Source organism: Mus musculus, chromosome 10 (assembly GCF_000001635.26).
Source record: "Mus musculus strain C57BL/6J chromosome 10, GRCm38.p6 C57BL/6J".
Classification (NCBI taxonomy): Eukaryota; Metazoa; Chordata; class Mammalia; order Rodentia; family Muridae; genus Mus; species Mus musculus.
Window position 1 is genome coordinate 92,243,409 of NC_000076.6, and position 27,909 is coordinate 92,271,317.

Genomic DNA, 27,909 nt, shown 5'->3' on the forward strand with positions numbered 1-27,909 from the left:
TAAATTACATAGCCACGGTTGATAGGGTAGGGTCTGTTTCGGGCATGAGGAAACCAGTAACTTTGCAACCTTGATGAAATGAAATCTATGGGCTCTTTGCTTTTAGAAGCTTCAAAGCCTTCACCTACTTCAGTGAGTAAGCTAAAAGGAAAAAGCCAGGTGCCACTGCTTCTGAGAAAGGATGCAATAGACCCTGTCGGTTTCCAAACCCATGCACCATGTGTGTGTGAGGTGTGTGTGTGCATTGTGTGTGTGTGTGTGTGTGTGTGTGTGTGTGTGTGTGTGTGTGTGTGTGTGTGTGTGTGTAAGAAGGAAGGGGGTTAACTGTTGCTCTGAGAACTAAAACGGAAGGGAAGAAAAATACACAATCATATGATGCTGGCTTAAGAACGGATACCCTGCATCTCATTCAACAAACCACACCGAGAAGTACCTCAGGAAAGTGTGTTCCACTCACTCCAATTAATTGAGCTTCATTTGGCTGCCCAGCCTTATTTACTGATCTCGCTCCAGTTGGTATGCCTATGGCTGAGGTAGTACCACTACTTAAGAGCACCATTAAGATGTTCGGCTGAGCAACCGCGATAAAGTCTGCTTCCTTCTGGCACCTATACTTAAGCATATGGGCAGGAACTTGGAACTCCATGAAAGACCATCTAGCACACTTGCAAGTATTATCTGTCTAGCCTGCCTCTCACTGTGCTGTTGTTTAGGCCTTGTTCGCCATGTGATATAGGTTTGGTTCCCCAGGAGGGAGCTGTGGAGAGGAAGTGGGGTCTGTTCGAGGCAGGGCCTAGTGGGAAATCTTTAGATTATTGGTGCTGGATCCCTAAGAGGGAATTGTGAAACTATAGTTATTCTCTTTTGCCTTTTGTCCCTGGATGAAGAGATAAGTGGGTTGGTTTTGCCACATGTGCCTGCTGTATCCTGTCTTATTGTAGATCCAAAGCAACTGGTTAAAACTGTGAATCAAAATGAATCGTTTCTCTTTATAAGCTGACTGTATCGGGAATATTGTTATAGTAGAGGAAAAGCTGTCTAGCATAAAGTTTGAGAATGTTTTGATTTCCCTTTTAGAACCTACACTTCCTCCTTTACTCTCAGCCCACACAACTAGGACTGAATGATTCCATCGATGAGGGATCATTTTGACTGCAGCAATCAGAATTTTCCAACCTGCCCACCAGAGCCATTTGTTCTGTACTGCGGTCACATGATCTGGCTTAAGGCTATAGAATACGCTGGGACTTTGCTAACACAGAAAGAATAGCACGTCTTGCTTTGGGGTTTAAAGAGATCATACCCAGAACTCTCCCAAGGAAAAGCGAGTGAGAATGAGGACAGACACAGATTTAAGGGATGGAGAAACACTGATTGTTTTTGACACTAAAGCACCCTGACTGCCAACTTCACACCGAACCAGGAACACCCATGGCACTATTAGCCAGAGGAGCTGTGTCATCCTCCCATTGACATGAGGCTTTTTTGCACTGGGTTTCTGTCACTTGCAATTAAAAGAATTGATAAGGAGGATATAAAATTGTTCTTTGCGGGGATAATGTCTTAGTCAGGGCTTCTATTCCTGCACAAACATCATGACCAAGAAGCAGTTGGGGAGGAAAGGGTTTATTCAGCTTACACTTCCACATTGCTGTTCATCACCAAGGAAATCAGGACTGGAACTCAAGCAGGTCAGGAAGCAGGAACTGATGCAGAGGCCATGGAGGGATGTACTTTACTGGCTTGCTTCCCCTGGCTTGCTCAGCCTGCTCTCTTATAGAACCAAGACTACCAGCCCAGAGATGGCACTACCCACAAGGGGACCTCCCCCCTTGATCATTAATTGAGAAAATGCCTTACAGCTGGATCTCGTGGAGGCATTTCCCCAACTGAAGCTCCTTTCTCTGTGATAACTCCAGCCAATGTCAAGTTGACACAAAACTAGCAAGTACAGATACCTAGATTCAGACTCTGTGATAAGAGTTCTATGGGCCAGGTACTACACATATTAAATTGGCAGGTAACTATGACATATGCTAGACTTTGCTTCCTCACTGAAGGTTAAGAACTGCCCACATTACCCATCCTAAACATTAAAACAACTAAGCAAACACTTCCTGCCCACTATGTATCTTTACCTTCTTCTGAGTTTCTCATATGATGGCATTTCAGACAAGTCTACCAAATATCTGAAATACATATTTAAAAGAATAAGTCTGTCTTAGAAGAGAGAGCTTGTGATTTTGTTATTTTTGTTTGTTTGTTTTGTTTATGTGTCTTGCTGCCATTTGGCTTGGTGTTTAGATAACAGCTCAAAGAGATATGCTTTTCAGAGATAAACAAGCCCACTTCTATGGTAAAGAAAGATGTGTCGGAACACAGATACACTTATTCATGACCACAGCCCACTGAAATAGCAGCAAGCAGGAACAGATAGCCCAGGAAGGCTGAAGTGTTTAGAGACAAGGTGTCTTGACCTCTAATGTTATCATTTTATACAGAATGGCTGTAGCCTTTACTGCCTTTGTGTTTTGTATGTGATGTGCTTGGTACCCTTTTCTGAGTCAGTATTACCGTGCATGCTATGGTGATTAGAGGGAGATACTTCACTTTATCTAATGAGGAAACGTTCTTGTTTACTTGGAGCAGAGATGGAAGTCCTCAAATGTAATTTGTCTCCGGTGTCCCTCAGCAGAGTAAAAAACACTAACATGATCTGGGCTCCATCCAGTCTGGCATCATCGTTCTACTTCTGTCCTATACCTTGTATCTCAAGAAGAAAAGTTTGGGCAGGAGAGATGTCTCAGTGTTTAAGAGCCCTGACTGCTCTTCCAGAGGTCCTAAGTTCAAGCCCCATTAATGACACAGTGGCTTACAATCACGTGTAATGGAATCTGGTGTGTCTAAAGACAGCTACAGTGTACTCATACTAACATACAAAATTAAATAAATAAATAAATCTTAAAAGAAAAAGAAAGAAAAACTTAAGAATCACATCTTAGGAATCACATTTCCTAGAATTCTTTGTCAGCAAGTTTCCAGTCTGTAGGACACCAATAAGAGCTTCCATGACAGGAAACACAGAGGGATAGATTAGTGCTTGCTCATGGAGGTGGGTGCACGTGTGGGTCTCCGTTCAGTCTCTAGAATTTCCTGTTCTCACTACTAGTAAATGTTCTGCAACTTTAGCAGGAACCAAAACAAACAAAAACAAAACAAACCAAAACAAAACAAAACAAAACAAACAAACAAACAAACAAAAACTAAAACAAAACAAAAAACCAAAAACAACCAAACAAACACCCAGCTGAGAATGTCCATGTTCTTTCTGTTCAGCTCCTGATTTCTCCATGCACCCCACCCCTTGTTTTAATTCTTGTCCTGCCTGACACACCTAGAATGGTCTGTTTCCCTCTCTGACCCACAGCTCATGCCTGATGATATTCCCAGAACAACACAATTAACTCTGCCCTTCAGGCCCAGAAGCAGTGGCTGGCTGCTTTGTGGTTTCTTAACACCCCTGCCTTGTTCAGAGCACAGTCACTAGGTAATCAATCTTGGTGACTTACAATTAATAATTGTTAGTGAGGCATTGTGTGCAGCCAATCCATCCCAGTTGTTGCCATTGTTATGCTGGTTTTTCAGATAAAAGGGATAGTATTTAGGAGGATGCAAAAAAAAAAAAAAAAAAAAAAGGGACGGAATGTTTGCAAGGGACAGAGAGTGGATTAGAGTCACTGAAGCGTGAACCCTCCTGGAACTGTGGAGGGGGGAGGATTGCTCAGAACTTTTATACTTCGCCAAGGTGTTTAGAATTCATAGGACAGCCTGTTTCTTCTGCATCCTGGAAAGGCATAAGAAGAGGAAATGAATGCACGAGCCAACTAGCGTTTGTCTGATCACATTTTCGGGAAAGCTCCAAGTGACATCAAAGCACAGATAATGAGAACAGTGAGCAGTGGGCCAAGCGTGTGCCTGCAGCAGTGACAAAAGTGCCCAGCTCCACACTGGGGGTGGGGGGCCATAGCTCCTGGTGCAGCTGCAGCCACAGCTGGCTGGATGACCTTGGCCGAGTCAGCCTCTCTCAGGGCTTTAGCTCCTCTTCCCTACAACATGAACTGGACAACCTCAAAGGCTTTTCTGAAGCTGAGATTCTATTATCTCTGGCTTAGAGGGAATTCAGTCAATGGAGGGCCTCGGAGCTGAGATCCGATTAAGGCGACAGAAGCAGAAATCTCATCCAAAGCGCAAAGTTCTTTCTACCCTTGATAAGTTATCATAGAATCAATCTTGCTCAGTGGACAGCAGCCAAAAAGCCAGGACACCATCAAGACCTCCCTCTGCTTCCTTTTTATTTCTGCTTGTCTGTATAGCACTAATCCTCTTCTGTCTTTGCCTTTTATCTCTCCTCCTCCCTCCCTCCCCCCTTTCTGTCTCTCAGTCTAGCCTCCCTTTTCTGGTTTCCACCCCTCATCCCTTCCTTCTTTCACACAGACCTAACTTCAGGTGAGAGAGGAAAAATATCAAGGGCGCAGGGCAATTACTGAGAAGACATCCTTCCCCACACCAGGCCTGTGCCTGAGCTTCCTTCTGCCAAGTGCACATGGGTCACCAATGTGACTGTCAGACAACCTTGGCAGAGAAGGAAAGATGAAGGATGAGCAAAAGGACAGTACGGATGCTAATAGGCTCTATTAGGAAAAGTACTTTGAGTTAATCTAGTCTATTAGAATGACTGGTACTAGTGGAATCACATTCACAGATAATGTGTATATATATATATAGAGTGTGTGTGTGTGTGTGTGTGTGTGTGTGTGTGTGTGTGTGTGTGTGTAAGTGCACATAGTATTTGTATTTCTGGAGGCCAGTAGTCAACCTTATTTCTTGAGGTAGAGTCTCTCACTAACTGGCCCAGATCTCACGGATTAGGCCAGGCTAACTGGCCAGAGACATCCAAGAATCTATTTGTCCTTACCATCTCAGTATGGAGATGAAAAGCACACACTACCATACCTAGGTTTTTAAAATATGGGTTCCGGCACTTGAACTCAGGTCTTTATGCTTGCAAGGAAGGGAGTTTATCTACAGAATCATCCCCTCCACCCTCTTCTGTTTCTTTCCAGATTTTATTTTTCAAAACTCCATTATAATACAAGATGTTTTCTTATGCCCCAATCATTTGCCTTTAATTTATTCTAGGAATTAGCTTTTTTTTCTGGAGGGGGCAGCCAAACGAAATCCACTGTCTCTTTGAAAGTTTAATCAGGCATGGAATTGAAAACAGAGACAGGCTACCTAGTTCCAAGTCCTTCCCCCCACAAAAGTGAACCACGCTTTGTCCTTTGTCAGCCAAGTCCTTTCAATTAAGGGAAGCGAGTCTTGTTCTCTTTCCATTCCAGCCCTGAATTCTTCATCCTTGCTAATTTATTTACAAATATTGTGTGTGACCATGTGTTCTGCTCTGTTCAGTAAGGCTGCTCAGCTGTCATCTGTTTGGTGTCTCCCTAGAACTCACTGTTTGGATAAACTAGGACAGTCTGCACTGTGAGCCTCAAAAGGGACCTCAGTGTGGATTAGAATTATGCTTGCCAGCTGTGTGCTTCAGGCAATGGGAGCTCTTGGGCCCATCTTGCCGTCCCCTGACTCTGAATGTCTTTGCTTAATCCAGACAAAGAATTTCAACAAGTGAAAATCTCTCTCTCTCTCTCTCTCTCTCTCTCTCTCTCTCTCTCTCTCTCTCTCTCTCACACACACACACACACACACACACACACATACACACACACACACACACACACACACACACAATTTGCAAAGCAGCTTATACAGTTATTTAGATCTTCCAACATTTCTAAATGGAATCTTCAATTTAGCCAAGTAAATGAAGATTGTATGAGACAGTGACCACGCAAAGTGGTTGTATGTACAGTGAATACCACACTACAAATCAGCAAACTGTATCTCATCACCTAAGCTACCATTTGACATATAACCCCAGTGTCAGGCACCAGTGCAGCCAGGAACACATCTTACCTCATCTGATCTACATCTTACAACCTGACGTCTATTTACCCATTTTACAGGTAAGGAAATAAGTATCATCCCCAAGAAGCCGAAGCAGAACCATCCCTAGAAGCCATATATAAGGCCGGAATTTTGGTGCATACAAAGATTTTTTTTTTCAGTGAAACTATGTCATTTCCACCAAAATGGAAAGGGCTAAAAGACTCATTTTAGTAAAATGAGCCAGACATAGAGAGACAAGTACTGCACATTCTCTAAGTGGAGGTGACCTTAAGGGAAAGTCATGATCACTAGAGGCAGAAGGGGTTTAGTGGCAGAGGTAGGTAGGGAAAGGTTGTACTGCATAATGAGTGCTGTACGCAAGGTATTGGAATATCACTCTGACTTCCACCAATATATAATATGCATTAATAAACAATAAGATAAAAATCATCTCTTTCAAAAGACTGCAACTTGCCAATGTTAACTTTGAACAAATAAGATGATATTCAAGGGTACACTGCAGGCAAACAGGCATAATCTGCTGCATGACAGAGGAAGTTCTGAGAAACATGGCCTTCAGTGCCATCGTGGTAATACATCACGGCCTGTATTTACGCAACCTAGGTGGTATAGTCCACCGCACACTGGGATATCAGGTATGGGCACATAATGGAAAAGTCAACCACACTACTCCTCAGGCGTGATGTTAAAATAGAGATGTGGCAACCATGAGATGCATCAGCTGCAGCCACTTCAGCGTAGCAGAGACACTAATTCAAAGTTCCCTTTTTATAGGTGGAAGGTATACATCCTGACAAAACCATAGAGTCAGGCGTAACGTGTTTATAAACCAGTAGCGGTGAGTGCTAAACACTTCCAACTGCCATATGGTATACCGAGCTGGATGGGTTGGTTGCCCCTGAACTCTAGGTGAAGACTATGTCCACTTGCACCAGCTTCACCACAAACACAGAAGTAATAGACGGTATTATATCACTAGGTAGGCTCTTTTGGTGCTGTCATAACCTCAGAACAAATATCATCTATAGCCCATGGTTGATCAAAACATCATGATAGAGTCAGTGACTGATACAAAATGTCTCCTTTCTGAGAGCAAATTCTGGACAGGATGAATAACCTGGGCCTGAAATAATCACAGCGTGTTCCCTGCTCACCACAGTGCCTCTGAAATTAGCTGTCCACTTCGGCTTGACAAACCTTTATGGTAGGCTCCTATCCCTAGGTATGTGTCACCTTGTTTGGGTCACCACGTTAGTTAGCACAATGTTTTTTAGATCAGGAGGCTGAAACAACAGAAGTGGCTTATATTGCTCACGGTATCTGAAGCTGGAAATCCCAAGATCAGAATTCCAGTATGCTCAGTTCTGCTGAGGACCCTTTACTTGGCATGAGGACAGCTTCACTCTAGTTGAGTCCTAATTTGGTAAACAGAAGGAAATTGGGGGAGAAAGAAAATAAACAGGGGGCAAAGGAGGAGAGATAGGGATGGGGAGAGAGCATCTCTTCCTTTTCTTACAAGGTCACAAAATCTATGAAATCTAATTACCCAGCAAAGGCCACACCTCTAAATACTATCTATCACATTGGGGGTTATGGTGACAACACATACATTTTGAAGACTGAAATATCCAAACCTCACAACTACTCAAACACCACTCTAAATGTTCTTATAAAGACAACCTCTTGACTAACATTTATCACCGACAGACATTCAATGATGTAAATGACTTTACATAAAGTGTGTGGAAGGGGCTCATCCAGTGAGCTGAGAGGTCCAGAGAGAACAGAGTACTGTCCCCTAAGAGAGAGAGAGGAAATTCTGTTAGAGGTTGCCTTTGCCAAACAGAAGCTGTTCCCTGGATCTCCAGCTGATCTGTCTCTCCCAGATTCTATCACCAAGCCTCCAGACTCAGATGAACCAATTCTCTACAGATGGCTCTCTTGGCAGCTATAAACACATATTAGTGGTGTAACGTGGCTAGTAGAATATATATGTCTATCATGCACAAAGGCCCAAGTTCAATGTTCAGAACCATATATAATGGCATGGTAGGGCAGGCCTATGCCACTCTGAAAGTGGAAACTGGAGGACCAAGTTCAAAGTTAGCCTCAGTTACACAGGTAAACTGACCAGCCTAAGACACATTAGACTCTTTCCATATGAAAACAATCTAGAGGTGCGAAGCTCTCTTTCCCTTCAGGTGGATGGAGATGGTCCACAGCCAAACCCCACAACGTTTGTTGATTCTGTTTCCAAAGTTCCCAACCAAGGAGCCTCTCACAACTCTAAAGTCGTTCAAGATTGCCATGTAAAGGGAAGGAAGGTGGCCAGTCTGCAATCCTTCTCAGTGAGTTGACCTGTCGCTGAGATAGTTACAATGAATGAAACTCAACTAAGATGGAAGGGGATTGCTGGACACACTTCAGGGTTCCATAGCTGCTTCTATCCTAGTCAACGCTGTTCAAATGGTTCATGATGTGGGATGATGCAGTCACAAACTAGAGGGAATGGAGTCCACAGAGACATTACTGGTGACAAAATGTGCATGTTGTCAGGCTATACTGAAACAGCAAGAAGGATAATGGCAAACCTGAGAGTTTAAGGTTCTTTTGTTTGTTTGGGTTTTTTTTTTTTGATCAACAATAATAGTGCAGCCAGAAGTGTAGATTTAGATTAAAATTAAAAAAAAACATCTATTTTGTTCTTCTCAAGTTCAAAATGAGTCAGCACTGCAATGTGTCCCCTTTAATATGATCTAAGCACTAAAATCAAAAGACTCAAAATATTAATGCATCCTGAGGATCAGTCCTTTTGTAATCTGCACAAACATAAAAAACATCAGAAACAGTACAAGCATCTCCAAGAGCACCACATTTCAGAAGGGTCGTGGCCCTAAAAGGTTCTGAAGAAAAGGAGATAAAGCATTAAGAAATTACTTTGTTTGAAGAGCAGCATGGAAAACAGAGGGCTGGTGTCATAGGCACAGAAATATCTGATGGAAGACAGAAAGTTTCTCAGAAGTCAAAGGAAGGAGACTGTTGGTTGGCTTCCTAACAGCAAAACTGAATGCAAACACACACATTTTAGGTCGGTACAGAGACAGGCTTTCTAACGCTCAGTCCTCCACGTTCAGAACTCTAGGCTCAACATGCAAAGAGATACTCTGGCTAAAATGTCCAAGTTACGGATTATGGTTCCTTTACTCAATGTCTTAGATGGGCACACCATGCCAATAGCATGTCTCTACTCCTTTGCCTTACAGAAATATGGGAAGGGACAAGGAATTGGTCTGGTACATTATATCCTTGGGGAACCATTCCTGATTCTTAGGGATCCTTTCCTTCTTTTCTGATGGATGACATTGTGGCTAGTAATTTGTGTAGGCCCTGGTATCAGTTTTACCAATTATTAACTTGGAATTTAAAAAACAATGGGTTTTCATTTTTCCATCATCAAAAACATCAATAACCACCCCTACTATTACTGATAACACTTCCATCTCTGCGACAGGTAATCTAATGGTTTACATGGCTTGTTTCATTCAGATCTTTAACCACTACCTGAACCTCAGAGACCTGGGCTTAGGACATGAACCTACGCGTAGGGATGATCAGACTTAGACTCAAGTGCATCTGATTTCAAAGTTCCTGTTCTAAGCTGCCCTGATTTGAAAGCCAGTCTCCACAGATGCCATATACATCAGTATTCCATGCCAAGCTATCTTTACATTGCCACTGCTGTGTCTTTCTATCTCTCCTCTCAGTCCCCTAGAGCATCCATCTCCCCTTGTTTTGCTCCCTCTAACTTCTCTGATCACTCTAACCATGGTGGCCTTTTATCTCTGTATTAGACATTTTGGTTATAAGCAAGTTGAACAAGTTTATGTAAAACAGTTTATCAGAGCATAAAACTTTGCTGAGCCGAAAGGAAACAGGCAGATGGGAAAAGTGGGAGGGAGAAATAAGAATCTACAGAAGTGCCCTCATCTCCTCTCTCTCATCCTTCTGTATTGGTATATGAGCTTACCTCTTGTAATCTCTTCTAACACACAAGACTGGAACCCATGCCTGTGGTATTATGTATTTTTGGTTTCAATTTTAAAGCATAGCCTCTCACCCCCATCATCTCATGTTGAGATTTATTATAGTTGCAACTAATGCGCTTATTTTCAACACCCATTTCAGTGAGTATTGGTGAACCTATACAACCATATCCACTATTGTGACCTTAATATAGAACGTTTTTATCGACCCAGTTCAAGTTATAAAAATCATAGGAAATACTATGGTCAACTTGAAGTCAATATCTGTTCTATACATCAATTGCCAATAGATTACCATTCAAGAAGGTGGACCCCACTGAAATCATATGGAGGACCTGAACATGGGCACATGCTGTAGGTCCCTAGAGAAATCATTTGAGTTTGGCTGGGAAGTAAAACACTGTTTCAAAGTAGCCCAAAGTGCAGACCAAAACGGCACAGTTATTTCAGCCAGAGAAAAACTAGAACAGAAAAACTAGAACTATTACTATAGAGCTGATTGGTTGATAAGTAGAGAACTCTAAAGCATATCACTATGTGTGCCCCTGAATCCTGGAATGGGCACAACCATGGTTTACTGAGCAGCAGCCTGGTAAGCCTTGATGGAAATTCTTCCTTTGGAACTTTCCAGAAATCCATTGCCTAGACTCTCAAGAAAAGTTGTTTATCACAAGGTGTTTTATGAAAGTAATATCCTACAACACCATCAGCATCGAGAGTCAGGCTGAAGCTGGCCACCCATGGACCCCGGGCGACTCCTGCCTGCTGTGTATGCAACAGTCAAAGCCATGTGCTCTGTGGCTCAGGCACTAAAGAGGCCTTGAGGAAGAGCTGGACCAGCACATCAGATGCAGGAGCCAATTATTTTCTTCGATTACTATAACGCTCGGCATCGTGCCTGCTGAGGAAAGAGAGCATTTAAAGGTCCCTGATTCACTTCACAGATCTGGAAGCAGAGATGTTCTCTGAGACAATGAGCAAGATGTCAGTACTCAGCACGCCAGTGTGCTTCCACGTCATCCTTTGAATTTCTGTGGAATCTGGAATCTCACAGGCACAATAAAACATTTCTTGTACAGTTCTGTAGTCATTGTCTCTCATTCTTCCTGTGCCTATTTCTCTACATGCCTCTGTCATGTGTACTTGCATGCGTACATACAGATTATTTATTCCAAGTGAGTAAGAGCCACACCCCCAGAAGATAAGGAAGCATACCCTAAATTGCTGGCAGTTCTCTTTCTTCTGTCACTAGGGGGATTTTAGTCCCTTCGATTCCTAAATGATCATGACTACAAAACAATCCCAAATAGCTACACCTCATGCCAAATCTACTTAACAATATTTGCTCATTTTACAATGCCTTTTTTAAAAAATATTTTTATTACGTATTTTCCTCAATTACATTTCCAATACTATCCCAAAAGTCCCCCATACCCCCCCCCCACTTCCCTACCCACCCATTCCCATTTTTTAGCCCTGGCATTCCCCTGTACTGGGGCATATAAAGTTTGCAAGTCCAATGGGACTCTCTTTCCAGTGATGGCCGACAAAGCCTGTGAAAAATTAATATGATGTCACCCATGTTAGGATCTTTCAAACTTCTTCCATGGATAGTGTAGATAAGAAGAAATCCCACAGTCTCAATTCTTAGCAAATGTCCCACTCCTTGACAATGAAAAGCAGATTAAAATTACACACATACACAGGGAGAGAGAGGCTCAGAAAATGGTAAGGTACTTGTGAATGCCTGGTACAAAGAGAACATTAGTTCAATGAAAGTACCCTAGGGGCACTGTTTGAGGTTCAGGAATGAACCCCAAACAGTGCCCCTAGGGGCTTTCAAGAGAACCTAACTCATTTATTGGGTCTGAAATTTAAAAGTTTGTAGAAATTTTATTCATAGCAGCAGCCAAAATGCAGAACCATCCATGATAATCTTCAGTTGATAAATGGGCACATTAACTCGGGTAGCATTAGGATAGGGAAATACTGTTTGGCAGTTAAAAGAAATCATCCATGGAGCCACGAAAAGACCTGAAGGAAATGGAAATGTACACTATTAAGTGTAGGAAGCCAGTCTGAAAAGGACTCATACTGTATGACTCTACAACTGCAAGGCATTCTGGGAAAGGCAAAATTGGAAAGATGAAAAACATCAAGGGGGGCTTCTCAAGAAAATGTCTTGAAAATGTCTTCTCAAGCCAATTTTTACAAATTTTGAATTAGAGGGCAACACACAAAATTGGTGGTTTCACATCAACACAAACATACACAACAAATGTTCTATAAAATTTGAAGATGATTGTGTTGGTTTGAATAAAAATGGCCTCTACAGACTCATAGTGAGTGGAACTATTAGGAGGTGTGGCCTTGCTGGAAGAAGTGGGTCACAGGAGGTGGGGTTTGATGTTTCAGATGTTCAAACCACTCCCAGGGTCATTTGTTCTTCCTGATGCCTGCAAATACAGACAGAACTCTGAGCTACTCACCCGTACTACATCTGCCTGCATGCCACCATGCTTTCTGCCATGATGACAATGGACTTAACCTCTGAAGTATAAGCCAACCTTAATTAAATCCCAATTAAATGCTTTCCTTTATAAGAGTTGCTATAATCATAGTGTCTCCTCATAGCAATAGAAGCCCTAATTAAGACAACGGTACAGTAGGTCTGCAAAAAATTAATTGTAGCTACGAAACAGTCTCCCTTTACACACTTACACCGTTGTACTTTGTCACAATCAATTTCTCTACCTCTTGTGTATAGTCAGAGTCACATACCCAACAATGTGGAGAGATAAATCCTTCAAAAAAAGTAGCCATTTCTAAGACTCTATACACACACACACACACACACACACACACACACACACACACACACACAGAGTCAATATCTTGAAACTGAAACTTGAAACTCTACAGAGTTAATAAGAAAGTTAACACATATTATAAAGTTATATGTACTAGAAGAAAACTGGGCACAGAATCTAGTCCATGAGTTGGCCAACTGGTAACTGGTAGCCCATCCCAGAACTTCCCTACTATTAATCAAGTGTTTCAAGAGAGAGCTTTAAAAAGAACTTAAGACATTCTCCTAAGAGACACCATGTCTGTCCACTATAAACAATACAGAGACCCTAATAGCATGCTGCATAAAAAAAATATGTTCTATCCACTAGAGAGAACTATAACTAAGTAGCTCTTTACTGTTTTAAGAAACCTGCTTGTAGGGCTGGAGAGATGGCTTTCAGTGTAAGAAGCCTTATTGTCCTTACAGAGGAATTGGGTTTGATTCCCAGCACCCATATGGTAACTCACAACTACCAGTAATCCAACTTCCAGGGCATCAGAAACTCTCTGACCTCCTCAGGCACCAAACATACACATGTGGTACATATGGGAACATACATTTCACGAAAACATTCGTGAAAAAAGTAAACAAATCTAAGACAAACAAAAATACATTAAAAAGAAATATATTTGTCACTTGGTTTGCCCGTGTCACCATAGCCCTTCTATCATCAAGCACCAGGGCAAACTTTGAGGGATACAAGCATACCATGAGTTTATCAGTGAGCGGAAGCCTCTTCAATAAAAATCAAGATTAAAAACAAAACTTTACAAGTGAGGCCAAGGAAATAGCTAGGTTGGTAAACTACTTACCTAAGGGCTTGGGTTCAATCCCCAGGACCACATGTTGCAGCCATAGCTATTCACGCCTGGAATCCCAGCAGGAGATGGAGACAGGAGGAGGAGAAAGAGAAGGCCAAGTCTCAGGCCAGCCTGGGTTACATACAGCTCTGTCTCAACACAAATCAAAGCAAGCCTGCAACGGAATGAATTGAATTAAGAAATGTTATTAAACACCCAAAACCGTCCCACACTGTGTGTTATATATACATTTAGTGCCCTCTGCATTCTGGCAAACTATCCATCTCCTTTGTATTCAGCATGCATTCAAAATTCACATCTATACTGTTAATTATATTTTTAAATGAAAATTGTAATTTAGTCAAGTGGATTAGAATTAAGCCTTTCAACGTGTGACTATTTATTAATGAGGTGAGGTCACTTAATTACTTATTACATGTTTAGCTGTCTAAAGAAAACGCAGCTTCATTTACTCATTTATTTATTTGATGAGTCAATCAACTGTGCTCCCCCTAGTCTCTTCCTGCTATGCAGAACCTTGTAACCCAACAGGCCAAGTCAATCCAATCAAGTGATTTAGGCAGTTTCTCACTAAATATTTTGTTGTCATGTTTTGGCCTCTTAGGATTATCATTGTCTTCCTTAGGGGTACCCGTATATGGAAGCAATGACTCTGATCTTCCCCAGGATTGTCATGATGGCCTTCCCCCGGGATGTCCTCTATATGGAAGCAATGACCATGGTCTTCCCCAGGGGTGTCCTATATCTTAAAGTGATGGTTATGATGGGTAATGTCCTTTAGTTCTCTGCTGTTCTGTGACTGAGTTGTGCACAGGGTTGCTTTTGTGCCTGAAGTTTCAGCAGTTGCATTTGACACACTCCACTACCCCCTCCTTTAAGCTTTGTATTTGTTTGGTTTCTAGCTGTTCCTTCCTGGTCCCTCCCTCTTTGTCATTCTTCACAGCTCACCTCCCCCCTCCTTGCAGTCTCAGTAAGTGATCTTAAACGTCAGTGTTTTCAATAGTACTTCCACTTGGTGGGAAACCAAATTATACCCACTAACCAGCACTCGCCCTTGACTTCCAGGTGTACTTTTCCAACTTAGTCATACCTCTCAAATGTCTCACCGAGTTAAAGTGATTACTTTAACTAGCTGGGTGAGAGCTAGGATGCTAGACCCAATATATCCAATTTCAGATTCCTGATAGCCAATCCTAAATACCGTCCCACGGCCTAATACATATTATTCCAGGTGCTACACCATAAATCTTAGAGTAATGCTTTGGATTTCTTTCTTTCTGATCTTACAGCCAAACCTTCTATGCTACATCCCTGTTATCCTTGGTTGCCATACAAGACCAGCCTACAGAAGAGTTGAGTTGTGTTCTAGCGGGCCTTATGGTGAATAAAGCCATCAGTGATGAATTTGGCTTAAGGAAAACAAGTAGTGTTCTGCAAGCCAGCATGAGTGCAGGGAAGTAAAAGATGACTTTAGAAGAAACAGTTCCTCCACTTCCCATTATAGAGTCTAGTTGCTACATAAAGGGGCCTCTTACTTTTTTTTTTTTTCTTTCAGAAAATCAAGTGTAGTCAAAAGGATTTCCCACACAACAGATCTGGAGCTAGCAAAAGGCACTCTCCAAAATGAAGCAAGCAGCATTCTTCCCATGGGTCACTTCAAAGAAAGTACAACCACGCTTACAGCACCGGAAAGAAAAGGCAGAAAGTAAAATGAAACCTGGCTAGTCTTTGAATGCATGGAGAAACACACTCCTCAAGTTCTTCACCAGTTCCTTCATCCGAAGTGTTAAACAAACTCAGCAGGTTCAATGGGAAGAAACTTCCGCAGCTTCAAGCAAGCAGACTATGGAAAAACACAGAGATGGCAGATGAAAGCGACTTACCTGAGATGTCTGAGTTTGAGGTTGGAGACACAGAATTCTCACCGGATCAGCCACTAGAACCTGGGTCACACAGAACAGATGGCACGGAATCAACTGATGACCCCCTAACCAATCACCTTAAAGCTACAGCATCAAGAAAGCAAAGGAGACTGAGGAGCCCTTCAGGATGGTACTACAAATGCTGGTTGAAAAAGATCCTTTGTCAGAAAAGTCCATGCAGCCTGCACTTCGGCAGAATTTACATGAGCAGCGTAGGGAAGGGCCAAGGCAGCTCAGCGCAGAGGATGACACTTCTTAGGAAGAATCGGCACTCCGGCGGAAAAGTGTCTCTTGATTGTTATTCCAGAATAGCAGAAATCTTTCTGAATGGATTTTTTTGTGATGGAAGGAAATGTTCTGTGACAGTCACATTCTAGTGTCATGTAAACACCTAAAATAATCTATTCAGAATTGTTTTCCAACCATACAGCCTCCTAATTTACACACACATACACACACACACACACACACACACACACACACACACACACACACACACACACACACCAGTGTTTAGTTGGTGTCTGAGCCTACTGGAGGCCAGCTTTTTGTGCTTACTCATGTTCTATAGACCTCTAACTATGTGAATGTGTGGCCCCAGAGTGTAGTTTATACTTAGAGATTGAACTTCATAGTAAATTATAGCATGTGAAAATGTTGGACTTTTGAGTTGGGATAGTTATTGACTTTTGGCTTGCTTTTCTTTAGCTTTGTTGCTTTGATAAAAATCATCATACAATAAAATATATTATCTTTGAACAAAAAGACCCCAGATCACCATGGTCTTCCTAAGAAATTTCTTCCTGACCCCTATGACGTAGTCTTCATCTGGAAGTCCTTAGTGGAAATCAACATGGCAATAGTTTTCCAACCTTTACTTCTACATTTTCTGGAATTTTAAATGGAACTATATTAGGTGGATTTTTTGTAACTTTTATTTTACAAATCTATGAATAATTAGACATACTTGGTGAGTATGCATAAGTATTTAGGCAGGAGTATAGTGATACCTCGAGTTAACTTTAAAATCCACCAGAAAAGTTAGGAGAATAGATGGACAGAGAGATGACAGGTGGATAGATGTTTGGACAGATATGAGATTTATCCATGTTGTTGTATATATTAACAGATTATCTATTTTTTAAGAACTAGTATTTCTCTGTGTTACTATGCCTCTTCTTTGTCTATTGCTTGTTTGTTTTCCAGAAGTGAAGATGGAACCTCGGGTCTTAGGTACACCGAGTGAGCAGTATACTACTGAGCTACATGCCCAGCATACCATGGTTTCCCTCCATAGTCCTACTGGCAGTCATCCATGTTATTTCCTCTTTTTGCTTATGACAACAAAGCCTCTATGGATGTCCCTGAACAGGTCTTCATTGTGAACCTATATTTTCATTTTCCTTGGATCATTTCCCCAGAATTGAAATCTCTGAATCATGGGAATTCAGATTGTTAATTTCATTTTAGAAAGCAACCAAAAACAATTGCCAGAACTTGGCAGAAGAGTATATGCCAGGGCAGACCCTTGCCATCAAGGTGTAGCTACTCTGAATGGACTTGATCCCTTTAGTGGAAAAGTTCTCCATCCCTCACTTATTCCTTAAACAGAAATAGGAGAGAAATGACCTTCCCCTTGCCTTCAATCCCATCCTTCCTTTTACACCATCTCTGTCCATCTACTCAAGGTGTCCCCTTTGTTCTCCAGGAAAAGGAATTCTCTGTGTTCCCATTTTTCTTTTCTTTTTCCTTGTTTCCCCCTATGCTGTGGTTGGGAATCACCACTTAGGTTAAACAAGGCATGTTCCATACAAGAATCGTTCTCTCCGGTTAAAGAGGGATTATAGAACGGAAACTCTGAGTCACACCAGGGCTGAAGAAGTGCAGACCTGTCAGGGCTTCAGCTTTCCTAGAAGAAGCTGTATATCAGCTCTGTGTGGCAGACATGTCTGATGATGCGTCAGACAGACAAGAGATGAACAAGCTGTCTGCAGTGCAGTGGAGAACACACAACATTGCAGGAAGTGTTTGAGGTCGGCACTTGTGGTGGTGGGGTAGATAACTAGCAATGGCAACAGGGCTGTCATGACCAGAGGCCAGGTACCTAGAAAGACAGAGTGGCAGCCTTCAGAGGATACAGGTCTCTTGGGATGGGATGGTCCACAGTGGCTTGTGAATTGTACAGGGTTCAGGTTTCCATACAGAGAGTTCTATGCACAACAGAGGTTGTGATAAGTTCACAGCTGCCAAGTCACAGAGCAAGCATGTTTTAGGCCTGGATATAGGATGTTATTATACTCATACTTGCTGACCTCTAGGCTCAGAAAAAAGTGTAATAAAACTATTCATTCTAAAATGTTCCTCGGGCCGGGCGTGGTGGCGCACGTCTTTAATCCCAGCACTCGGGAGGCAGAGGCAGACGGATTTCTGAGTTCGAGGCCAACCTGGTCTACAAAGTGAGCTCCAGGACAGCCAGGGCTATACAGAGAAACCCTGTCTCAAAACAACAACAACAAAAAAAATGTTCCTCGGGTACCCTCTACCCAGAGAGTTCATCACTCACCAAGTTTTGAGAGAAATGTGTAAAGGAATATCACTGGCTAGCACAGAACATCTATACTGAAGGGTGTGTTCAGTGGTTCAAAGCAATAAGGAGATGAAAGATACAATGTCCCTTTATGCAACTTCAATCAAACATCAAGAGCAATGGAGAATGATAGAGACAGCGTAGTATAAGAGGGAAAATGCTTTTTAATCTGGGTTGGCTAGTAATACTGCTCATTGTCCTAGTGACCAATTAGAGACTAGCAAACACACAGTATCGTAGATAGTGTTTGACCTTGGCACTTGCTGTCTTGCCTCTGTGGATCTTCCTGCCACCATGGAAAGGAGCTTGAGTTGGCCTTCTTGAAGGATAAGAGAGTACTCTGGGTACTTAAATGATTTCAGAATTCCTAGGTGAGGCCAGCATAGTCCTTTGAGGCCCAGGAAAACTACCTAGACTGAAAGAACCTTGCACGTAATCCACAGAGTAGAGAAAGTATTTGCCACTCTGAAACATCCAAGCTTGGGTTTTGTTAAAGAACTAACTAACTAACTAACTAACTAACTAACTAACTAACTAACGTACTAACTAACCACCTAAATACTAATACAAAACAATAAAACCAGTATCAAAACATTTGCATATATAGTGTTTATATTAATAGATTAATATATCAGGTTTTTATCATAGCTGTATACTAATATAAACAACTTAATTATCATACAAAGAAAATATTTGTTTGAACAGGTGAGTTTGTCCCACAAGAACTTTGTCCCTTGAGGATAATTTGTCTATAGAACTGGCCCTGTTTTCTTGTCAATCAAGTTGCCAAGAAAGGCAAGGCTTTGTGCAACTCATCTTTGAAACTTCTTTTTTATACTTCAAATTTTCTGTACATTTTAGCTTTCTATTTCTATGGTTACCTCATCCTGTTTAATAACTTATGCAGGATCTGCCTGTTCTGGTTTATGTATCCACATAAGCTGTCTCTGATGACTTTTTTTGGAATAGGATTAGACACAAGCATATAAAAACGATATCGCTACTCATGGATATAATGCTCAAGCCATAAAACCCGTAGCATTTTCTTTGTATTATTACATTAGAGCTGTTTGCTTCCCTGTATGAAGCTTGTTATTTGCAAAAGAGCAGAATAAAATGTGTGAGCTCTGGGTTAGATGATAATTATCTTGAGTTTAAAAAGCAAATAAACTTTTTTTTAAAAATCGATTTTTAATAAAATTTCCATTTTTATAAAGTTAAGAACGATACTGCTTGTTTGCACAATTAGATTAAATTAGAATATGGGTCTAAAATTTTTTATTTCATCACGTCTTTAAACACAGAGCCAAGCAATTTTTTTGCTTTCAACCCTTGTCTTGTTCTGCCCAGGGACATTACCTCGAGCTTGAAAGAACTTAGTTACTGACATTTTGTTTTGTTTTAATTCACACCTAATTCTTAACCAGACATGTGGATAAGGCTAAACCGCCTTCTGTGTTGATCCATTCTTCTTTTAACAAAAAATGTTCTTGAAAGAAATGTGATAAAGTTAATAGACCAAAACAAGTTACAGAACTTGAAATAAAGAAAAGCCATCTTTTAAAGAAATGACAAATTTGCCCTTTTATGACATCAAACATGGGTCTACTTTTTGAGAGTGTTCTAGAATCCCATATTTGGAGGTGGGGGTAGGGGGGAAGGGGAAGGCTAGCCAACTGTGAAATAGGTTGTCAAAAATATAAGCCTAAAATATGGTTCAACTACAAAAAAAAATTACCAATTTGGGTTGGAAAGTCTAGGGTGTTCATTTATTTAGCAGAAAAACAGAGTTAGTTGAGTTGCCCTGCAGAGGAAATTAGGATTCCTCAAGTTAAGATTTCTGCAGCAGCAAATCCCCCTGTAATTAGAATACCTCATAATATTAAACACATAATCCGAGAGTAATTGGAAGGCAGAACACATCCTCATAATTAGTCCATCACTTTTATTTACCTCATGTTTAATACATGGCAGCCCACATTGTAAGATAAATTAACAGCGAAATGTCAACGCTTCCCTCTCATTTAGGCCACCTGTCTAGGTGTTCAGATCGACACCCATTGGCATGAAATTACAGAGTCCAGGGAAATCTAGCAGAACAGAATTCTTACCCCGGACCTGATCTTCCTAGCTTCCTCCTCTTCTATCAGTCCTCATTAACTCCCAGAGTTTAAAGCTTTTATGATCTAGATTATCATTTTCACACACATTTCAGGACACAATAAAATGAATTGGACATTTTCCTTTAAGAGCATGATTCTACATTCAGGCATCTCACAAGTGAGGGAGAACCTATAGGTTCAATGCTGCCTTTCTTGAGTTTTACCGGTGTGTTTTCTAGAACTGAGAAATTTGGGGAACTCTAACCAAGTTCCCTTTGAGGGAACTACCATTTGTCCTCAAAGATCTATTTCAGAGACTCTTGCTGATATCCTGGAGACCAGAGGGAAGATGGGCAATAACTAAAATTTAAAGAAACCCAAAAAATTAAATCATAATTTGGGGTCAGGACCTAGGGTTTGTACTCTCTAACCCACTCTCTGTTCAAGGAACATGGAGTTTTTGCTCACGACGATCAAGCCAACCACTTCAATCTTCGATACTTTCCCATTTACTCAACCAAGTATTTCACTGGTTAGAAGGATTCATACATTTCAAAAGCAAATTATAGTTTCACTGTATTCAACCCTTGGGATACTGCCCCCAGCTCCTGCCAAGATCTCCTTCTCATGAGATTAGCTCAAGTGCCATGAAACTTGTTCCCTCCATATGATGGGAAATGAAGTCACCTGTTGGGTCTCAACAGCACCCTCTCTGAACTTGCTGGATCCAAACTAACTTTATCAGACCAGACTTGAATTTCAACTACAGTCTTTTGTGGTTTGGAACAAATTACACAACTATATCTCCCTCCTCCTTAGATCAATAAAAAACAATTTGTACTACTTGTGACCAAACCTTGGGCCATCTCTCAAATGGTTAAATTAGCTTCCTATTCATGTATCACGCTGTGATGTGAAAATTAATTAGCTAAGGTCTATAGTGTTTTCAAGATGAAAAGTACCATATGAGTGTTATGTGTAACCTATGAGCATGAATTAGGGCAGCTTCAACAAAAATATAAATGGCTGGGGACTGAGTGAATAGTCAGCTGTAAAAGTCAAGGTAGCTGAAACAAACACATATAAGACCACTGAGTAAGACTTCCGGGCCATAGATTTCTTGGATCAAAAAGGAAATGAGCATACTAGTGTGGAAACACTTAGGAATAAAGACTGAGGCTAGTAACACACTCTGAGTGGGGCCAGAGGTACACTCAGTGTTGTCAAGGCCAATGTTAATATAATCACAGGCCCAAAGACATGTAATTTAATAGGATATGACAGACTATTTGCTGCACTGACAACTGACTCTAGTAACTTGATAGCATCAAATCTCACTTGCTAATTCTCCATTTTTACCCACTCCAGCCATCTTTCTTCACCTGTAAAATAACTTGTGAATACATAGAACGATTATTAGAATGATTGTTATTATTCCTATTTTATAGATAAGGCCATTGATGATCAGAGGATTGATTTGATCAAAATTATAGAGCTACTAACAAACCCGATGCTCTTTCTATAAGTTCATGCTTAACAGACATCACACAGAATTAACAAAGCTTCTCAGTGAGACTTTCATTTATGTTTCTGTTTGACCAAGTAATTTCACTTTTAGAATCTCACCATAAGTAATTCAGAGTCTGCTGTACACACAATATCCCTCCCCCACCCTGTGTTCATATATGTGTGTTGCATGCATTTGAGTGTACAAATGTTTTTGCAGGGGCCAAGGCTGCTGTCATTCTCTCTGTCCCCCTCGCCTTGATACATAGCTTTGCACTGAACTCTAAGCCTACTGCTTTGCCAAATAGCAGGACACACTTGTTTCTGCCTTTTCATGTTGTGGTTACAAACACATCTGTGTCTGACTTTTTATATGCATTTTGAGACTGAGCCTTCTTGCCCTGACCACCATGCCCTCTCTCTGCTTCCCCTCATATGAGACTAGGAAAAAATTCAAAAGTTCAGCAGAAATGACTGAGCAAATACTGATTTACTCCTAAGATAAATGTTAAGAATCAGCCACTAACCATAATATCAGAGAGATATCTTTATTGCCAGAGAGTCTTTCACTGTGAATTGGCAAACCTTCTATAATAACCTGCTAAAAGTTAATTTGCCTATGCTTTAAGAAATGGTATCTAGGAAGACTAGATACAAAGGTAGTCTTCCTGAGGTGATTGGATGGTGGCAACTTTAATTGTCAACTGGTGATCTATAATTTCAGAGTTTATTCCATTTATTTGTATAACCATAACCACCACCATAACCATCAAGTCACTTAGAAATATCACAAAGTTTAATCTTTTAATCCCAGTACTCAGGAGTCAGAGGCAGGTGGATCTCAGTGAGTTTGAGCCAGTCTGGTCTACAATTCAAATTCCAGGACAACCACGTAACACAGAAAAGCCCTGTATCAAACAAATAGACAAACAAATCCAACCCAACCCAACCCACACCTCCAAAACAAACAAACAACAACAATAAACACTTAAAAGAATAACTTCATTTATGGCTGAAACAGATGTCTCTGTGGTTAAGAGCACTGACTGGCTTTCCAGAGGACCTGGGTTCAATTCCCAGCACCTACATGGCAACTTACAAATACCTGTAACTCCAGTTTCAGGGGATCTGACATCCTCACATAGATATACATGCAGGCAAAACCACCAATGCACATAAAATATAAATAAGTAAATTAAAAACAACAACAAAAAATGACTTCTGTATTAGGGTTCTCTAGATCTTATGGAATGTCTCTATATAGTAGGGGAATTTATTGTAATGATGTACAGTCTGCAGTCCAATAACCCAACAATGCGAAGCTGTGAACAGGAAGTCCAAGAACCTAGTAGTTGCTCAGTCCCCAGAGACTAAATATGGTCTTCTGTATAATATAAGCTGGAATCCTGAACAAGTGGGTTCTAACAGAAGTGCTGGCAGGTAAGCACAAGCAAAATGAAGAGCAAACACTTCCTTTTTCCATTATCCTTATGTAGACCTCCAGCAGCAGGTATGACTGAGATTAAAGGTGTGTACCACCACGCCTGGATTTGGAACCTGCTCTGTCCCAGGTTGGCCTTAAACTCAGAGACCTGCTTGCAGCAGTGTCCTGGGACTAAAGGTATGTCCTACCTTGCCTGGGTCTAAGCTTTTCATGGCCACTGTGCATCAAAAACTGGATCACACATGTGCCCTCCATTTCTGGACTGTAGTTCATCCCAGATGTAGTCAAGGTAACACCTAGGAATAGCCATCACAACTTCATTTAAAATACCCCCCAACCCAGGAATAACCTAGGCAGTAGAGGAAGGCTGACTATCCCTCTGTCTTTGTCTGCTGTCCATGGATAAGCATACTGGATAGGTGATGGTTTCTGCTGGGGCTCATTCCATAATTGCTCTACAGTCTCTTATGCCAGCCTTCCCATCTACACTAGTGAGAAAATGCTGGCATACTTGGAGAGAAGCAGGGGGTGGGGGATGGGTTTGGGGTATCCCTCTGCCTCTGGCATTAAGGTGTGTATTAAGATAAAATTTGATTTAAGAAGAATGCAGGCAGACCTGAAAGCACTGTTTTAATACTAGCAAGAGAAACTAGCACTAGACAAGAAAAAGTACTGTCAGTTGGAAAAAAGCAGGGGGAGGGAGATTTTATAGACTATTCTCTGCAAGTTGGCAAGATGTGGAGTGGAAGATTCTGGGAGTCAGTAAGAAAAGCAGAATTCCAAAATGGTGGCTTCAGGCATACCCAGTTCTGCCAGCAGTATAATAGTACACAGTGATTGGCTTTTGTCATTTCCAATTGCAATGACTCACCAACTGATTATGAGTTCATCAAAAAGTGTACAGACTCGGACCACACGATCCTTTAAAAGCACAGTTTTCCCAGGTTGGTTGCAGAAGAAGGTAGAATTCGAAAAATCTGATGAGCTGTTGCTGGCTGAAGGCAGATGTGGCCATGGAAGGAAGGTAATGTCTAAAAGCAAAGTGTGATCTCTCAGTAATTAGAAACCTGAAAGAAAACAAGAACTTGGACCCTTACAGCCATAGCAACATGATTGCTGTCCATCCAGATGTGTGCTGATGTGGATACCTATCCAGAGTCTTTGTGTATGAGCCTTATACCTTGATACTTTAATTTTTATTTCTTCATGGACAAGTTCTATTGTAACCCAGGCTGGCTCCAACTCACTATGTGGCACTGATCCTCCTGCCTCCACCTTTAAAGTTCTGTAAATTACAGACACACATCGCCATCTTGGCTGGTCTATGTATTTGTTCTGTTTTGCTACTTTATTTGGGATGGCTTGAACTAGGATTTCTAACTCATTTATTTATCTCCCTGCCTGAGTCTCTGCAATGCTGGCATTACGAATGTGTGGCCTATTCCTGGGTGAACACACTTTGATTTTAATTTTAAGAAATCCTAAGCAAAGACTCCAACGGAGCCTTCCAGGATCCCTGAACTCCAGAACCCTGAGTTTATATACAGACATTGCCTCAAGCAACTATGTGACACTACATAACACAGTCAGGATATGTCATAGCAAATATCCTGTCCATTTCTATTATTTAATCAATAAAGAGCCTGGGACCCAGGTAAACTGAGGGGTTTGAGGGGAAACTGAAGCGGAGCTGGGACTACAGTATGAGGTGAGAGTATATGCAGCCCAGAGCTGGGACTACAGAATGAGGTGAGAGTATATGCAGCCCAGGGCTGAGACTACAGTATGAGGTGAGAGTATATGCAGCCCAGGGCTGAGACTACAGTATGAGGTGAGAGTATATGCAGCCCAGGGCTGAGACTACAGTATGAGGTGAGAGTATATGCAGCCCGGGGCTTTGTTTTCATTCTCCTTCCTTGCTACAGCCATCACCCCAGGATAACTTCTATCTGCCATGCTTTATGGGCTAAGAGGAAAGAGAGGATTGTCATTTGAGGTCCCTGGCAGCACCACAATTCTGATGTATTTCTTGATTCCTCCAAAATGAACTAAAATTGACATCGAATGCACAGACACTTCTCCAATTTAAAAACAATCAATAATATTTATAACGTTCACCCAAGATTTAATATGCTGACAATGCTGTGCGACCCACTTCATTCTCCAATAAGTGACAATTTCAGTCTTCAATTCACCGAAGTTCAGCAAAATTTACTGCATTCAAATTCCCTATGAGGCTACATGTGGAGAGATTTTTCAGGGCTCGAATTCTATAATTTCCCTTAACCGAGGCAACTTAAATTGTTTGAAAAAAAAGTACATGGAAAAATGTTAAGAAACTTTTTGTTGAAAAACTATCTTCAAAAGTAACCCGAGTTTTCACCTTGTCTCTGTGGCAGAACTTCATCGCACTGTCACACTTACTCAATTCTGGTGACTTATTCTGAAGGCAATGCCATCGGTTGCGTTGCTAGCAATTGTCAAGATGAAGACAGATGCTAGTTCGTGCCTCTCCTGGGATTAATTAAGTAAGCACTGTTAATAAATGCAACAGTGCATGATGTGATGGATAACTAAGAGTTACTCACAACAATAAGTTGCCAGAGGCTGGGACGATGGCTCCATGGGTAAGAACATCTGCATAACTTCCGCATGCATTCCCGGAACTCCAGCGTTGAGGGGTGGAGACAAGAGGATTCAGGCATTCATTGGCCAGTGGGACTAGCTGCAACTATCAGCTTCCGGTTCAGTGAGAAACCCTGCTTCAAGGGAATACAGTGGAGAGTAATAAAGGGAGATAGCTGATACCCACCTGTGGCCACTGAGTGTGTGCTCACAGGATTGCCCCCCCACCAAGTTTGCTTTACAAATAATAATGATAATATTAATGATAATAATAATAATAATAAATAGGTTTAATAGACTACTAAGCACAATTAAGTTCAGAGGTACTTAAAGAACTTTCAAATCAAGTTGTGTCTGAAAAGGCCACATTTGAAGACAGCTTTTAGGATTCCTGAACCATCACACTAAGACCTGCCTGCTTGCCCTTCTTGGTTTGCACCTTTGCTCATGTTATAGCCCCTAACTATGCATGGCCTGCCTCAAGGGAAGTAGACAGTAATATTGAGCGGTGGTGGACACCCCTTCCACTTAACCTGCCCAGGTCCAGCAACTATGGAGTAGCTCAAGAGAAACTGAGGCCATTAAATGCATCTACAAGGGTGCAATTGGTTCTTCTTTGATTCTTTGCTAATTGTTGTCCTCAGCCTGTTGTACTCACTCGACTGCACAGCGTTTTTCTACATTTTGTAGATTTGGGGCTTCCAAGCTCTTGGATCTTTGCAGGGTTTATCAGAAAGCAGTGCTGCCCAATACAGTGTCCCCATGGGACATTCTCCATGTTCTCTATTGGATAGCCCCTGACCGCATGTGACCGTGAGCACTTTGGAATGTGACCAGAATAACAAATCTTAACTACTTTGTATTTCAGCACGAAATGTGACTAGTGGCCATTGTTGTCCCTAAGAAATAGGCTAGAATCCTTATGAGCTATTTAAGAGCCAAACCAGGTGCAATCTGGAAGGAGTTTGCAAATTGGGTGTGAGTTTCTTCTGAAATGCTCATTTACTCTGCTGGTCTTGCTCTAGCCTAAAGCATCTGGCTATCTACTAAAGCAATGTGTGCACTATAATCATATCCCTAATTGTATCTTACACAATACCTGGTCCAGCACAAGTACTCTATAAATAGGAGTTGTTGTTGCTGCAGTTTACATCACATGGAATGTCCTTAAAAAATGGTTTCTGAATACAATGTTTCATTCATTTAAGAAGTAACGCAATTAAAATTAAATACATTAACCTAATATGTTTTATCTGTGCTATCATTTCTAGTGAGTGTTATGTACCTTAACTCCATAATGTCTCATACTTCACATTATAACCTGATAATCTAGGCACAGGTCAAGTAATGATATTACATGTCCTGCCACAGAAGTAGGACATGTTAGGCATGCTGTGTCATCATACAAAATGTACCAAGACCTGCATGTAGTATTCTGTCTTTTCTCCCGAGTTTTGTTGAGTAAAAAGTGCAACTGTGGGTAAGATTTAGAACCAGATAAATGTCCTTAGATCATGTGTGTATGTGTGGGAAGGGGGGTGTCACCTGGAGATCAGAGGTCAACTTTGAATGTCATTCTTGTTTCTTGGGTGTTGTCTACCTTCATTTTTTGAGAACTCATTAATTAGGCAAGCTGTGCGGTCCCAAAGATCTGACTATCGCTGCCGCTTCAGTCCTGAGATTGCTCATGAGCACTGCCACACACACCTTTTTTTTTATGTGGTTTCTGGGGATTGAACACAGATCCAGGTTGTGTGGCAAGCACTTTACTGACTGAGACATTTCCCTAGCAGCCCACCCCTGTCTCATATATTCTGAACCAATTTGCTTCCAGATTCAAACTCCTGATAACAGTGAAAGAGAATAAATTTCTTTGGTAAAAGGGAGCAGGTTGGAAGCCAATCAGGGAATACAGTTGCTTGGCCTGGAAATCCAGGGTTGCAGGGTGGAAGAAACATTCCACAAACAAAGATGTCTGTCA

General features: G+C 41.4%; 1 long non-coding RNA gene across 1 annotated transcript in view; it reads right to left on the reverse strand.

Moving 5' to 3' along the window:
- Gm20757 (predicted gene, 20757) overlaps positions 1-27,909 on the reverse strand; it is a 204,073-nt gene that overhangs the window by 72,108 nt on the left and 104,056 nt on the right. The window contains exons 5-7 of the long non-coding RNA NR_046027.1: positions 25,892-26,062; positions 15,460-15,585; positions 13,734-13,896 (exon numbers count right to left, since the gene is read on the reverse strand). This is a non-coding gene — a long non-coding RNA (predicted gene, 20757). The remainder of the gene's footprint in view (positions 1-13,733; positions 13,897-15,459; positions 15,586-25,891; positions 26,063-27,909) is intronic.